The following is a 15,382-nucleotide window of genomic DNA, read 5'->3' on the forward strand; positions in this document are numbered from 1 at the left end:
CCCTCCAGGACCGGTTTGGGAACCCCTGCTTTAAAACATGTTAGGCTTGATGACCCCTTTCTATGAGGTTTAATCAACCAGAGAAGCAATTCCTTGGTAACAGACAATCCTCTGCCATTGCCGACTTTTCTCTTTTTACGGTGACAGTAGGGGAAGGATTTCCTTTGCAACCGTTCCTATGCATGAGCAAATGCATGGCTAGAGCTGGGCCGATATTTCCTTTGCAATTTAAAGAGCGCTTCCTCGGAGATTGTGAGTCAATGCGCTGAAAAGACTGCTGGACTCCAAGACCTCCTTTCCTTAATGCTGGCTGTATTGTCACCGAGAACTGTTTTTTTCTGTTATGGATTTTCTGTGATTCTTCGGAGTAATAAGTGAAGACGATATCCTTTTTAAAAACGACTTTTATTACGATTTGTGAGATAGACCATTATTTTATTGAGAGTGTTTAGTATCTGCAGGAGTCATAAAGCTCATCTGGTGATCGTACAGACTTCCTGATATGATGTTTTCAAAACACTAATTACAACCTTAACACTTAATTTAGAGGGATGGGATAATGCCTTCCCCCCTGCCCGATTTAGAGATTGAGGGAATGCGTTTTCCCTGATAGTTGACCTGCCACCAACTGTTATTGGGAATACCGTATGCACAGGTCGAACATGTTGGCTTCCGGCTTCCTGGTTTAGGGTTGCCAGTCTGCCGGGTGGTGTCTGTTTTGTGATATGCAGAATGTTGTATATTGATACCAGTGTCAGTTGATGGTCTGGTCAGCTGGCGAGGTTTTTGTGTACTCAGCTGTGTCCTACAATAAATCTACATGTAATCAACTAGAAGTATCCTGTCATCTATCACCATCTTATTTACAACACAGAACTTTAGAGCATTGTTACTAAAGACAGGGGTCCGTAGAAAACGAATATTAGAAACCAAGTCAACATATGCTAAATAGATAATATGCTTCTGTGGGTCACCGGTTGTGCCCCCTTGATAATAATTTTGTTACCACTTATATTGTTCAAATAAACTCTGTCCAGCTTGACAAAGAGCATATTGTCTATTTAGCATATGTTGATTTGGTTTCTAATATTCGTTTCCTAGGGACCCCTGTATAGTAACAATTACGTGCCCAAGGTCCCTAGTGTATTGTCTTTGAGTTTCCCTTGTTTCTTTAAAAAGAACTTTAGAGCATGGCAGTCTGAGAACTGCACCCAAGTTTCCGTGGCGTGCTGTGGCACTGACATTTCTAACACATCAGGGGAAATGTTTGTGCGTTCGGGTTATATTTCCATAACCCAGATGGTCCGCGGCGGCACCGAAGGCCAAGTCAATGAAGTAAAGTAATTGAGGCTGGGTTCACAGAAATAAAGGTTACATGGGGCTGGAGCCATGAAGGGAGTTGATATGGGGCTAGTGTCTCAGGCAAATGGCAACTGGGGCAGAATCATGGTAGTAGGGAATGTGATGATGAGCGGACCACCTTATAGGTATCAGATTCTACTTGCTTTAGCAAACACTGATTGTGTGAGCATGGCACGCATTTGAAAAGACACTCATCGAGATGTTTCAGTATAGAAACGGAGCTCCCACGGACCACTGCCTACTCTTACAAAATGACACACTAACATTTCATTTTTCTGTTTTTTAAATGCATTCGGTTTTACTTTGAGGAAATGGACTGCATTAAAAACAAGCATTTACAATGCAATGGTCTCGGCATTGTTAAAGTTAGAGCTATTGGCATTGCTCATGACATTTTTATTTATGTTTTTAAAACATAAATAAATGGCATTGTCATTTACAATGCCAATAGCTTAATCTCTCGCAAATGCGAGACCTACCGCATTTGCACCCACACACACAAAGCCACCCACACACATATACAGAGCAACCCACACAGAGCCACTCTCACACACACAGAGCCACCCACACAGAGCCACCTACACACACACACAGCCACCCTCACACAGACCCACCTACACACACACACACAGCCACCCTCACACAGACCCACCTACACACACACAGCCACCCTCACACAGACCCACCTACACACAGAGCCACCCTCACCCAGACCCACCTACACACACACACACACACACACAAAGTCACTTCCTTGAGGGACATTAAAATTGGTGTATTAGTTCTGGAAGGTCGTGTAGTGTAAGGGCCCCGCTCCAACCAAACTGGCTTCTGTACAACCAGCCGGGAAACTCTAGGGGCAATTTCCCTCTCTTGTTTGATGCCCTACGCCCCTTGGAACACCCCCTGGGAGCAGGCTAGACTTTCCTAGTAATATAAATAATCTACTAATCATACATGTTTAAATTACAAAGTCAATAAGAACAATAAAATAACTGATATGTTTAGACGAATGATTCCACCCTACTCAAATAAGCAGGAAAAGTTTTAGCCGTATAAGCATGAGCGAGTTCAAGTGTACAGTACGATTCCCAGTACTGGGCCGGGGTGCGCAAGGCCTCCAAAGGGAGAACTGTACATTTTGGGAAGTGCGGTTCCGTAGGTAAAATACACACTGAAGGGAAGTGCGGAGAGATGATGCGCACAGCAGAGCCCTCTGCATATCTAAAGCAAACAACACCACACATGAATATACTGCAGGCAGGCGTGAACAGAGAATGGTGAGTGAGAGAAGGGGGAGTGAGTGAGAGAAAAGAGGGGGGAAAGGAGGACGAGTGAGTGAGAAGTACGATGGAGGAAGGAATGTGAGAGACGATGAAAGAAAGGATAAAAAGGGTTCAAAAAGGGTGAGAAAAGTGAAAGACAAGAGCGAAAGATAAGAGAATAGGAAAGTATATAAAAGGGTAGGAAGAAATTACGTAAGTGAAGAAAGGGAGTTAGATGTACGTGTGGCAGAGAAAGGTGCAAGACAGGTGATGGAGAGGCAGGTGGAGGAGTAGGATGGAAGTAGGAAGAGTAAGAAAGAGGGGTGAGGTGGGCCGGGGTCGAGAGCACTGGATAAAAGCATGCCAAGGGAGAATGAGGGAAGAGGGGAAAGGAATGAGAGAAGCATGAATGAGGGCGTGAAAGTAAGAAGCAGAGGAGGAATGAAAAGAGGAGGCGTGGGAGACGGAGGGGAGTGGGCGTGGACCCCTGTACCTGGGTAAAGCAGATGAATCGCAAAGAACTGAGGCTGGCACCCCAGCTATGCAGCACCCGCCGGCTGCTTTCCACCACCGCAGGGTGGCTGCTGCGGCCCAGGTAGTTGTTGGCGCAGAAGTTCAGGATTTGTGTGAGGGTGGAAAACAGTGGGACTCAGTGAGTGAAAAGACGCCCTTAACCAAACACAGAGGGTCCTCTCTGCAGGGCAGCGCACATCCGCAGCCCCGGTACCAACACATCTGGTACTGTAGAGCTTTGGGAACCTGCTGCCTCTCCAGCCCTTCCAGCACCACAGCAGCGTGAGCCGCCAGAGCTATGGACAGCTGAAGACGGCTCATCCCCCAGCAGTACCCCTGTTTGCCTCTTCTCCCCAGCCCTTCTGGCACCATAGCAGCGTGTGCCACCAGAGCAATGGACAGCTGAAGACGGCTCATCCCCCAGCAATACCCCTGGTCACCTTTTCTCCTCCGGCGCCAGTATTCTACTAGAGCGCCGAGAACCTGCGGCCCACAGCCCCTCCAGCTCCAGAGTGGCAGCAACCCCCACAAAGCGCTCAAGTGTCCCTATATTCACGCACAAGTGTGTAATCTGGGCCAATGTTTTTACTGTGCAATTTAAAATGTGATTTCCGGTTTTTACACGATAAACAGGAGTCAGCAGGAAACCTAGAGATAGATCAAGACCACTGAAAGCAGAACGGAGCCAATATGAGATCAAAGACCCTGCAGCCTCGAGCCCCTGCGGCTCCAGAGTGGCAGCAACCGCCAGAAAGCTCTCAAGTGTCCCTATATTCACACAACCAGTTTTTATGAGGTAAACAGTAGTTAGCAGGAAACCTAGAGATAGACCGAGCCCACGGAAACCAGCCCACGGAAACCAGAACGGGGCCAGGGGCGCAATAGGATGACTGAGGTACCATTGAAGGACGATAACGGCTTGACAGAGACATCCTTCTGGCGGGAGTACGCTAAGCAGAACGAGAGCAGGTCTGATAGCTGAGCACCAACAAGTTCACAGCAGAGCAACAACAAGCACGCGCGGCAAAGTAAACAAAGATGTAGTTGGGATTAAAAATGTGCATTCACTTCCCCAGCAGTGTGAGTTGTCCACTTTCTCCGGGCCTCTGAGCGGTGGGGGCCATGCTTCAAAGCGCTGAGAAGCTTTCCAGCGTGTCCGTGAGAATGCGGGCAGTTGTTGGTTTCACGTGAGCAGCAGATCACACCCTGCGGTGTTGGCGGACAGTGATAATAAAAAAACACGCACCAAACAAGCAGTGGGTAGCATGGTCGGGTGGAATCCCGCCGCGGCCGCCCCGGAAGTCAGGCACGGTCGCCTGTGACGGGGGCGGGGCCACGTCCAGACCGGAAGAGGAGGCAGGCGGAGTCAAATGCGTCTCGCGCCCGGGGCTCCTGTGAGCGGTGTGGAGCCCCGGGGCCGCGCCAGCAGGAGGTTGGGCGCCGCGTGCTGAGAGCAGAGTCCCCGACATTATCCAGGTAAGTTCCAAAAGGCTGGGGGGGGGCTTGGTGCACTTGTGTGTGTGTGTGTGCGTGTATGCTCGTGTGTGTATGTATGTGTGCGACGGTGACGGCGGGGGAGGGAAGGAGGGCCTTGGTGCACTTGTGTGTGTGCGCGTGTGTGTGTATGTGTCAGGGGGGTGTCTCTGTATCTATGTATGTATGTGCGTGCGTGCATGGGCGCTTGTGTGTGTGTATGCGTGTGTGGTGCTTGATCTTCCCAGGAGACAGCGCCTGGCCACAGCGCGCGTTCCAGTTACAAATCGTCTCGAAGGATGCGCGTGGCCGAAACTGTCTCCTGGGAAGCACAGTCGCTAACAAAAGATCTCGGCGGAGACGCGCTTCCGCGCGTTTAGCCGAGACCTAAAAACTGCTTTATTTAAAAAGTAGTCACAGACATGGTTGTCTCTTGACCCCAATAGCCACCAACCACGGGAGTGCTAGCCATTCCTAATATGGTCGCAAATTGCACCTGTCTGATGAATGTTAATTAGGCAGACAATTTGCAATCCTATTAGGAATCGCAAACAGTGTCTGAGACACTGTTGTACATTCTTATTTGCGAGTCGGCCCTTAGTTCGGGTACTTCCGGTTTGCTGCTCCTCGAATTAAAAGGCGTGTTTAGACATCAACAATGAGTCTAATATCTTGCTAACTTGAAAGGTTTCTGTTGCTCTTGCATAATATTGTGGCTGAGTCAACAATTCTTTCCTGATTTTGGAAACTTAAGGTCACACATAAGAAAGACAGGTGAAAAAAGTGGTCGCAACTATTGTGTGGACTTTTTGTGCCCTGTCTCTGGTTTTGCACTGCCTGATTATGAAATGTTCAATTGCAGGGGGCAGCACATAATGACCTACCTAATGATTGTTAATTGATCAGGTCATATCTACGACTCTTTATCGTTGACTACAAACAAAGGGATGCACCTGGCAAGGAACAGCAGACCACCACCTATGTGCACTTTCCCCAAATAGTAGCCTTTTTTTCATAAAACAGCTCATGTCCCTTAAAGGAAGGATGATCCTTAAAAATACTGTCCTATTTTGAAAAACATGAAGGAGAGCAGGCAGTGGTAACATGGACCATTACGTACTTCCCCCGAAGTCACCCAACACCATTCACAAAGGGGAAGGTGTCCACTTTGAAAATCAGTTGCTAGTTCCTTTTAGGTGTCAGTAACCAGTCAATGATTTGCTACAGCAGCTGTGGTCACATACAATTGATACATGCCTATACTGAATCGCAATTAGAATATAGTGCCCCTTTCATGCCCCTTCCTAATTGTGATTCTTTGAGGGTCACCTAACTTATATGGTGAATCAGAAAGCCTTTTCCAACTGGCAAAATGGGTTGAATACATACCTAAAAGTGATTTTGTAATCACATACCTTTTAATTTTGTGTCTCACAGGGATTGGGATTGCAAAATGGCTTTGTAAATCTGGCCCTTAATTCGAAAGATAGAAATCCATTGGTTGGATAATGTATAGATTTATGTAAGGAGTACAGGCCTTCAGTGTGAGTTATTACTTACATATTACATGCGTACAGATAGTAGAAGCCAGGAGATGCTTGTGCTATGTGCTGTCATCTTTATCTTTTCCCATTGGTTTAGAAAGCTGCCATATTCCTGATAAGGTCACTCTCAGATGCCTTTCTTTTGTTTAGATCGAGTTAGCCAATTTCACTACTGCATTCACATTTGCAGATTTTTTCACGCTGATTTATTTTGTGGATAACATCTAAAAAAGATTTGTTGAAGAGTTCCTAGTGAATTCTGTAGTTTTGCATTTTGCCTCCAGCCCGCTCTTTAGCTCACCTCTTTTGCATGGTCTGAATTCTTGGACCAATTTCTTTTGTGGACAGTTGCCAGCGTGTTCATTGTGAGACCCTGTCTGGCTTTCTCCCTGCGAGATGCCACAAATGAGCAATAAGAGGATCCTAGGGGGCGGGTTAGAGGAAGAATGCAAATGTACTACTAATCTTTTGACATTTGCGACTTTGTGTGTATATGATTAAAAGAAAGGTCAATTTACAGCAGGAAATATCTCTCTTGAACGCAATGATCTTCAATAGATTTTGAAAATAAAAAAAAATGCTTCATTCGGCGATGCGCTGAGTAAGTGGTTTTATTTATTTAATGTTCCCTATCCTGTCGGATGTCGAATTCCGCCCTGCCTTGTCCCTGCCCGACCGCTCTTACCTGTACCGGCTGCGACTGTTATTCACTACTCAATAGGAGCTGGGCAAAAAATCACAAACTGAAAAAGGTGAAATGTATGCACTAATGTGCATGTGTTCATGTTAAGGGGCTGCTTGCATCTTCTTGTTGGTACAGTAGTAAGTGCATGATCCCCTCGGTGGAAAAGTGCATTTACCGCCAATCTGTGCCCAGCAATTTTAGGTCTTGCCTAGCGTTGCAGCGCGCATTCACTGCTCGCTCTGCGAGGGCTATTGTGATCGAGGAGATTTCAGAAAGGGACTTGAAGCCCTCCCGTTATTTTCATTGGCTGACGTCATAGTTTAGGTTAAACAGTGGCCTCCGATTGAAAAGGAGGCTTTTATCTCACCGCCCTGGCTCCTTTTGGGACTTCCCATCCGGACTGGATCTTTTGCTTGACGGCTGTCGCAAGGGTATTTCTTATCTTTATGATGTGCAATATAGCAGGGCACTAAAAGCTGTCTTTTCCAGAGATGCGTGTCCGAAAACAGCCTTTTTACGACCCAATCAAAGAACAGAAGGTATGACTTCCCCAGCCTGGGGTCTGTTCCTTTTCCTTCCTCTCACTTTTCTTTTATTTGCAGCGCATTCTCTGTTGCGGCCCGCTTGTTTTTTTAAAGCAATGCCTGCAACATACATCGGCGCATTACTGACCCCCACTCCACTCCCCATATGCCAGGGCGAATCGCTTCATTAGCGCCTGGTTCTGCCGCAGCGCTACATGCATGCATCACATGAAACCGAGAGCTTCTGTGTAGACATATTTTACATACAGGAGCTGTGTTTAGGAAATGAAGCCCTCTTTCAAACGTGCTGTGGAATCCAAACAAATTCATGTAGGATGGGAACTAATAATTTATTATGTCACATGATCCCATACGCTTAGCCTACATTTTAAAATGAACTATGAGGAAATCTTATGCCGGCTTCTGCCGTTGATGAAATAATGTGGGAGGAAAACGCGCTAAGAGGAATGTTGCATGTAAAAGGCACACCGGGGCAACGCTAAAAGGTGTTTGTGGCAGGGTTGGTGTCGGTATTATGAACAATACAGATGGCAAGCAAACTGTCTACATGTGTATGAGCAACAATGCGATTTTAACCACTTTCATTTGCCAGTCTCCCTCACACCCACACACACACACCAAAACCTAATGCAATTTAGTCACTGCTAACAGTAGATTAGAATCAGTGACCCAAGAATGTAAAAATAGCAGCCACGAAGCTGTGGAGAGCAACTAAAGAAGGATTAGCCATTTTCACAGGGTGCCCTGTGTGTACGTGTGCATGGGTGGGTGATGCAGCAGGGCACGCTATAGAAAGTTTAACGTAAATGATGTTTAAAGTCAAACCAGGTGGGAGAGGAACCCTCGTTTTGATGGGGTATTCCCTTTACGGTGTCTCCCTTTTCCGTGAGGCTACTTCCTGGAACAACTTCCATCAGACAGGGGCTCTCATCTCTGCACTGGGTGGTCTGCTGGCCTCTGGGAGAGGTTTGTTTGACTGTGTATTTAAAGGAACACTCCACAAGCGGATGAGGGAACTCTGCTGTGTGTTCTTTTCCTGTGAATTTATTGGACTTTTTGAGAGACGACACACTCACTGCACATAATATCCACCCTTTTGAAACACAGAATTCACCAAATACAATTTTTTCCTCGTCTTCTCACTTATGCACACAATAATGTGTGTCTGCGCTGACTTCAGTGTGTCTTTCTCTGTGACGTTGTTGTTAGCATGGGGTTAACCCCATTGTATTTCAATGCCTCACCAGGGGTAGTAAGCGCTATATATAATTTTGAACATTACTCGTATGGGTAAAAGAGCATAAGAAACAATAAATATGGTTTAACTAGGAAGTGCATTTCTCACTATCGCGTGCAGCCTCACTCACTCGTGCGTGCTTTGCAGGAATGCATAAAACTGCATTATCCCAAGCAGAGCAATAATCTATGTACAATTGTGCGTGTGGACTGGAAATGCATCTGCATAGTTGCAAATGGAAATTAAACATTTTCTGGAGTACATCTGGAAACCTACAACTGTTGCGAGTTTGCAAGTACCACATGTCAAATCCTTGGTAAATTCAGTCCGAAATCTACATCCACATAATGTCATACATCTGTGGGTGTAGATTTTCCATTTTTTTTGTAAAATGCGAAAAATACATGGCAAGTGTTTAATGCAAGCTTTCCCTCCAAAACATTCACATTAAAATAATTATTGCAATGTTAAACCCTTTAACCTGTGTAAATACTAGGCTTCTTACATGGCTTACAGGGCCAAACATAAAACCCAGTTTTAACAAGTAGCATTGGCAAAGTCAATAGCCCTGGCTGCAAAGCTATAGGCTTTGCTGGTGTGTGTTTAGGATAGTGTTTTAAACAGTTTTAACTCCAAGAAAGGAACATGTCAAGAAAAATGGTAAATTATAACAAAGGTTACCAAAATACATTTCAGGGTGGCTGCTAGTATTTACTACGCACTCAAGCAGTACATGAGTGAAATGGTGCTTCCTGCTAGCGGCTGTGAGCATCCTATTAGTAGTACGTGAAGAGCTGCTGGGTCATTGTAATGGTAAAAAAAAAGACATTTAAATGAATAAAATCACATAGTTTTGAAGTGGAATATTGAGATAGACAGGCATGTAGTCACATTTTGCAAGTATGTTTTAATGTTATTTACATTCACATAGTAATTAGACCTTGTGCTTCAAACTGCTCTTCCCCTTCTAACTTATGCTTCCTGCTGCTCCACAACTATTACAATCCAATCCACATAATTCCACTACGCACCGCAAACATACACTCCATAACACATGAGTAAAATACATCGCCATTTACAATGCCAAAGGCTCTAACGCAAATAAATGCGAGGCCTATTGCATTTCCAATACTTGTTTATGGTAGAGTAAGAACCATGGGATAGAGAGATATTTTAAAATAATATTTCCCTCTTTCAACTTTCAAGCTAAATAAAAATGCAGACGTAATATTCACCAAAGCCTATGTTGTGCATCAAAAATCTATTTCACTTCCTGTGTTAGAATACTAAAACGCAGGGGGGCACAATCTCTACACATAACCACACACATATAGCTGCCTTCTTGCCCTCCACATGACTCCATGGAATCCCATTCTGCTTAAAAATGAACATGGCCATTTTATGCATTCCCAGGCTAAAACTGAACCTCCTTTCCTGGTCTCCCATAGGTACAGCTCTGCTTCTTGCCTCATAATTCACTTGCTCAGGATACTTTCTTTTACAGACTGGACCTCATTGTGAATACTACTATATTGGCTGGTTCTCAGATTCTTTCTTCAATAGCGCTCATGTTTAAGGACGAAGCGCCTGTATGGTGGACAGGTTAGTCTGTTACAAAAGTGGCAGACATCCCGCCTGCCTTACTTTAAGGTTTTTTACCTAAGGGGTATCCTGGTGTTACAGTCTTTTCAAATGTAGGCGAGGTGATGGTGTTAAAGTCAGCAAAAGAGACATCTGAAGTCGAGTTGGGCTTGTCCTTATTATAATTAAGTACTGATTGAGGGGAAAGATTATCATACAATTATTGATTTTGCCTCTAAACGGGGTGGAAAATTCAAAGTAGAAAGCAAGAGTACTAGGGATAGACTGCCCAAAAGCTGAGGGGTGCATGAGGTCCTTCACAGTTTTGAATGCTTCCATGTTCTATATTTAGGGACTATATAGTTTATTGGTACAGGCAGATAAGTATCTGATCTCATGGAGAACCTTAAAGGGATAATGTTCCATCTGAAGTATGGGAGTCAATGGTTATTCCTATTATTTTGGTGAATGATAAGTCCAGAGTGTGACCTGCATCATGCATAGGACTGGTTTCTTTTTGAAGCAATTTAGATGCCTACAAATCAGCCCTTAGTTTGATGTTACCGCCTGGTTCTGATCCTAGAAGTGAAAATTAAACTCTCCAAAGACCAAAAAGTGATAGAATATGATTATGTATGCGGACTAAAGTATCAACCAGTAGTGTAGTGAATGTTTTTTGTGATTTGCTTGGGTAAGATCTGTAAATTACAGCTCCACTTAGCGTAATGGATGCAAGCAAACTCAATCAAATGTTGTTTTCAGATTGTTAGGAATCTACAATTGTGCAACAATGCTTTTCATTCAAAATTATCTCCATGCCCCACCAATCTTATTGTCCCGGTCTAGTTGTATAATATTTTAATTCTGTAGGATAGCACCAGCCAGATCCTGGTTGGTAGTGCTGTTGAGCCAAGTTTCAGTCATGAAACATAGGTCTGGTGCCAAACTCTAGATAATGTCCCAGATCTGGATAATATATTTTAATAAAGGTCTGCTGTTGAAATAAGCACACTTGGTACTTCTTATATGTATTTTCTAAATACAGCGGGGAGTTGGACTTTCCCACCCCCCTTGGAAGGTAAGGGAGGTTAGGTATAATCTTAATGACTTGTTTCCTGACTAACTGCTCCACTGAAAACTGAGTGGAGCTGAGTGAACTCCTAAGTTGACATTATGAGTCTACATTTCAAACACAGGAACATGCCTTCAGCTTCCTTTGGGCAAATATACAGTAATTGATCTTAGTCTTTCTAGGAATACTGAGTGAGAACAGTTGGGATGAGGAATAAATACATCTCACCATAGTATCTGATCAACTAGAGCCAATGGCCCTGGTGTCTGAAGGTTTTTGAGTGCAGACAGGCGCAGACAGGTACAGACAGGCACATGCCGGCTTGCTTTTAGTACACCGTTGGATAGCCTGCTGCATGCATCCTCTGTGCATTTAAATGCATGATGTTGGTTGAATCACTAAACCGCAACACTCCAAGAGAAAAACTCGCTCGCCCAAGATGGTACTTGGAAAAGTAGATAGAGGAGAGGACCTGTTTCATTTAGGTTATTGAATAGTGTAAGTGCATAAAAATCAACGTGAGTTTACTCAATTTTACCAGATGGCCAGATCACCATGTTAACAATGTAGCATGGCACACAAAAGACTTAAAATTAGGAATTAAAAGAATATTAAGAAAAATTGCTTTCCATCATTTACCGCTTACCATCTTAGTGACAGTAACACCTGTCAAGTTACCTATTTTCACCCTCTAACCAGGAGCACACTACTCTGTCTTGCATACTTTCTTTCAAACCATGCCACACCCTGGAACCCTGCCCAATGGTCATTAGTTGACAGACTCCTGATGCCTTCTTCACTGTCCTTGAAGTCATATGCTATCAATACATCCGGTCAGCCTTGGTTCCCTATGAATGGAAAAAAGCTCTATCAGGGAGGTTGTACTATACTCTCCTCAAATAGCTTAAAAACTTGTCTGTCTACTACTCCTGCAATACAGTCAGAAATACCTTGAACAATTAGCCTTTAAATGGAAATGAGCGTCACATCTGTTTTTGAGTTAGCAATCAGCTTCCTCTCAGATTATTTGTTTTTATAATCCTCTGATGTGGTAAAGACCTAAACATAACTAATGGGAGGATTGATTGTACCACAATGATCTATATGTATCATCACATTGTAAGTTACAGGTAGGGAACTACTCACCTCCTTTGTTAAACCTGACAGGATATCTTCCTTTAATATACCATTTTCTATCCATATAGTAGTTTATGAAGTAAAGTTGTTCCCCTCTCATTTAAGGAACATTTTTTAAAGTTTCTACTGAGCAATTCCCTAACACATTTTGTTCTATAACAAAATCCTCTAAGTCCTCTAGAATAGAGGCACTAGCAATCGGATCCACCACCAACATGCAGCTCAGGTCAAGATTCTTTCAATAAATTATTTAGATTTTCTTCATAACTTCATGTGAGATTTTCATATTACTGGCATTGCCGAAGGCCTTATTTACAAGAAAGTGACTCAGCGCCGCACCGCAAGCCATTTGGCTGCACTGCGTTACTTTCAAAGCACAGGGATGCATCATATTTACAACTAAATGTCGCATCCCTGTGCTTTCTCCTGCACTACCACATAATTGGCTGCCATGTGCCAACACAGGCTCCCTTGCGCCATGGTGCAAGGGTGTTTGCGTTTTAGGGGAGATTTTTCCTACACAAAAACAACAACATGAGGTGTTTTTATCTTTCCATGTGTACTGCGGAATGCAGCATGATAAAAAGAGGTAAAAATTAGGAGAAATATAAGTATTTCTCCTCATTGCGCCTCCTTATGCCTCCCCTTGGCAGGCGTTGGATTACGTTGCATTTCCAGGTTTAAGAAATGTTGTAAATCTGGGAATACGGAAGACTTCATGGATGTTGTGTGGAACACCCACAGCAACACCCATGGCACACCCCTTTCATTCAAAGTGCTGCGTGAAAAGGGGCCATATATACAAGGCCACAAAAAGCTATGCAGGACTTACAACAACAACAAAAATTATTAATAATCAAATAGACAAAACCTATTGCATTTACCAATGCTAGTTTCTGGCTGTTTTTTCACAACAATAGGTATAAATTTTGCACCCGCTTTTAGGTTATGTTCTGGTGCAAACAGGCATAGAATGCAGTACTTTTCTCTAAATGCAAAAGTGTTAAATGAACTGAAAACAACATACCACACATTTCACCAAAATTTCTACAGCTTCCCACACATTCCAAATGACCTTCAAGGTAATATGTCCATGAATGACAAAATGAACGAAATAGTAATGCATTACTATTATTAACTTTCCATAACAATGACCTATGTGTGTAAGGTAAGCTTCCCATTCAACGCCTGGCTAAACAGGCCAGCTGTCTAGATGATATATATATATATTTACCAATTCTTTAAACCCTCCCATGCTGATGAGGAGCTCAGTTCGTCATCAGCCATGGTGCTCGTGTCCTGATGACGAGCTGAGCTCGTCATGGCCCTTAGAACGCTCGCACGCTGGGATAATTCCCCTGCTGTGCTGAGCGTTTCGAGGAAACGGGTGTGGTCATGATGAGCTGAGCTCGTCATGAGCACAGGAGCACTGTGGCTCATGACGAGCTGAGCTCGTCATGAGCAACGGGGCGCTGTGCGCGCCTCCCCGCCCCCCAGCACAGCAGGAAAATTACCCCAGCAGCCAAGGGGTTAAAATATACATAAAGTGGTGTTTTGCTTGGCTCCACCCAGAGAACTATTACTGTCTTACATCATGCTGTCAGCTGGCGATGTATGATTTCACCTTAGCCTTACAGGAAAGACGTCCATTACAATGCATAAGGAACAATTCTACATTTTAAAAATAAACCAAATTATGTTGTTTAACAAATGCAGATTTTTTCTCGTATATATATATATATATTCTACACAGTAAACAATATGTTTTGCTACCTTTTCTCTGTATTAAAGAAGAACGTTGTGTATGCTTTAATGTGATAAACAATATTTGTGCATACAATGCATGCATGCAGTATTTGGTAATGCCATTGTTTACATTAGCTGGCACATTAGACCAATTGGGTTTGCCAATGCTTGTATATTTTTATTATTCAGGGCTGACGCTCAGATTTTTAAGTAGAGCCTAGAGTCAGCTTGCATGTGCTGCTCTACGAGGCATGCTGTAATCCTTATGTGAAGTTTGAACACACCCACACACGACCACCACTTTTTCATTGGTCAATTGGTCTGCCTTTAAAAATTCCATTGCTTTCATTGGTGAATGGTGTACATTTGTCCCATCTTGTGGCAGTTTTCTGTTGTTACCGCCCTGGCTATGGACCCTACAATATGGACCCTTTCATTGGTGGCCATATGTTTGGTTTTTTTCCGCCCTCTCCTCGCTTCTCGCCAGTCCTGCATGATCGTTATCTGCGAGTGTACCGATCCACTAAATTATCCAATTTTGCTGGATTTACAAACTTAGTGTGACCCTGACCCACTGATTCCAAGCCCTGTCTAGACCCAAAGATGTTCTTTCTCCAAACACATTTTATGGAATAAATATAAAGATAGTGTGTAAACCTAGGTAAATGTCAAAATACTTGAAACATCAACCAGTGCTGACCAGGAGCCCCGCCTTCCGAATTAAAAGAAAAAAAGGATACACTGGAGAATTTTATAAAGCATATTCTGAATGATTGATTCTGTATCTGCTTGAGATGTATGACGAAGCCTATAATAATAAAATTCTCCCCCAACGCCATGTGAAGCGCTTGCAGTGACACTGCTAAAGCCTGATAAAAAACCTGAGAAAGTGGTGTTATACAGACCCCTATCATTAATAAATACAGACGTTAAAATATTGGCATAGATTATTGTCACTAGGTTGCAACCACTCATGTCCACTATAGTTCTACCCGACCAATCTGGATTTATCACAGCTAGTTCAACTGCACATAATCTACGCACTATATTTGCCCTTTTACATCAACTTAATCCAGAGTTGCAGGCTGTAGCGGTACTATTAGACGCGGCTAAGGACTTTGACTCTGTCGAATGTACTTACATGTTAACGATCTTACAGAAAATTGGCTTACGACCCATTTTTACCAACTGGATAGCCCTCCTAAACTATAAGGCTACTGCC

At 43.6% G+C, this 15,382-nt stretch overlaps 1 protein-coding gene across 1 annotated transcript in view; it reads left to right on the forward strand.

The window, feature by feature from the left end:
• The window catches only part of NCKAP1L (NCK associated protein 1 like), a 1,717,783-nt gene that overhangs the window by 1,074,137 nt on the left and 628,264 nt on the right, over positions 1-15,382 (forward strand). The window lies entirely within an intron of this gene.

The sequence above is a fragment of the Lissotriton vulgaris genome, chromosome 1_1, assembly GCF_964263255.1.
Source record: "Lissotriton vulgaris chromosome 1_1, aLisVul1.2, whole genome shotgun sequence".
Taxonomy (NCBI): domain Eukaryota; kingdom Metazoa; phylum Chordata; class Amphibia; order Caudata; family Salamandridae; genus Lissotriton; species Lissotriton vulgaris.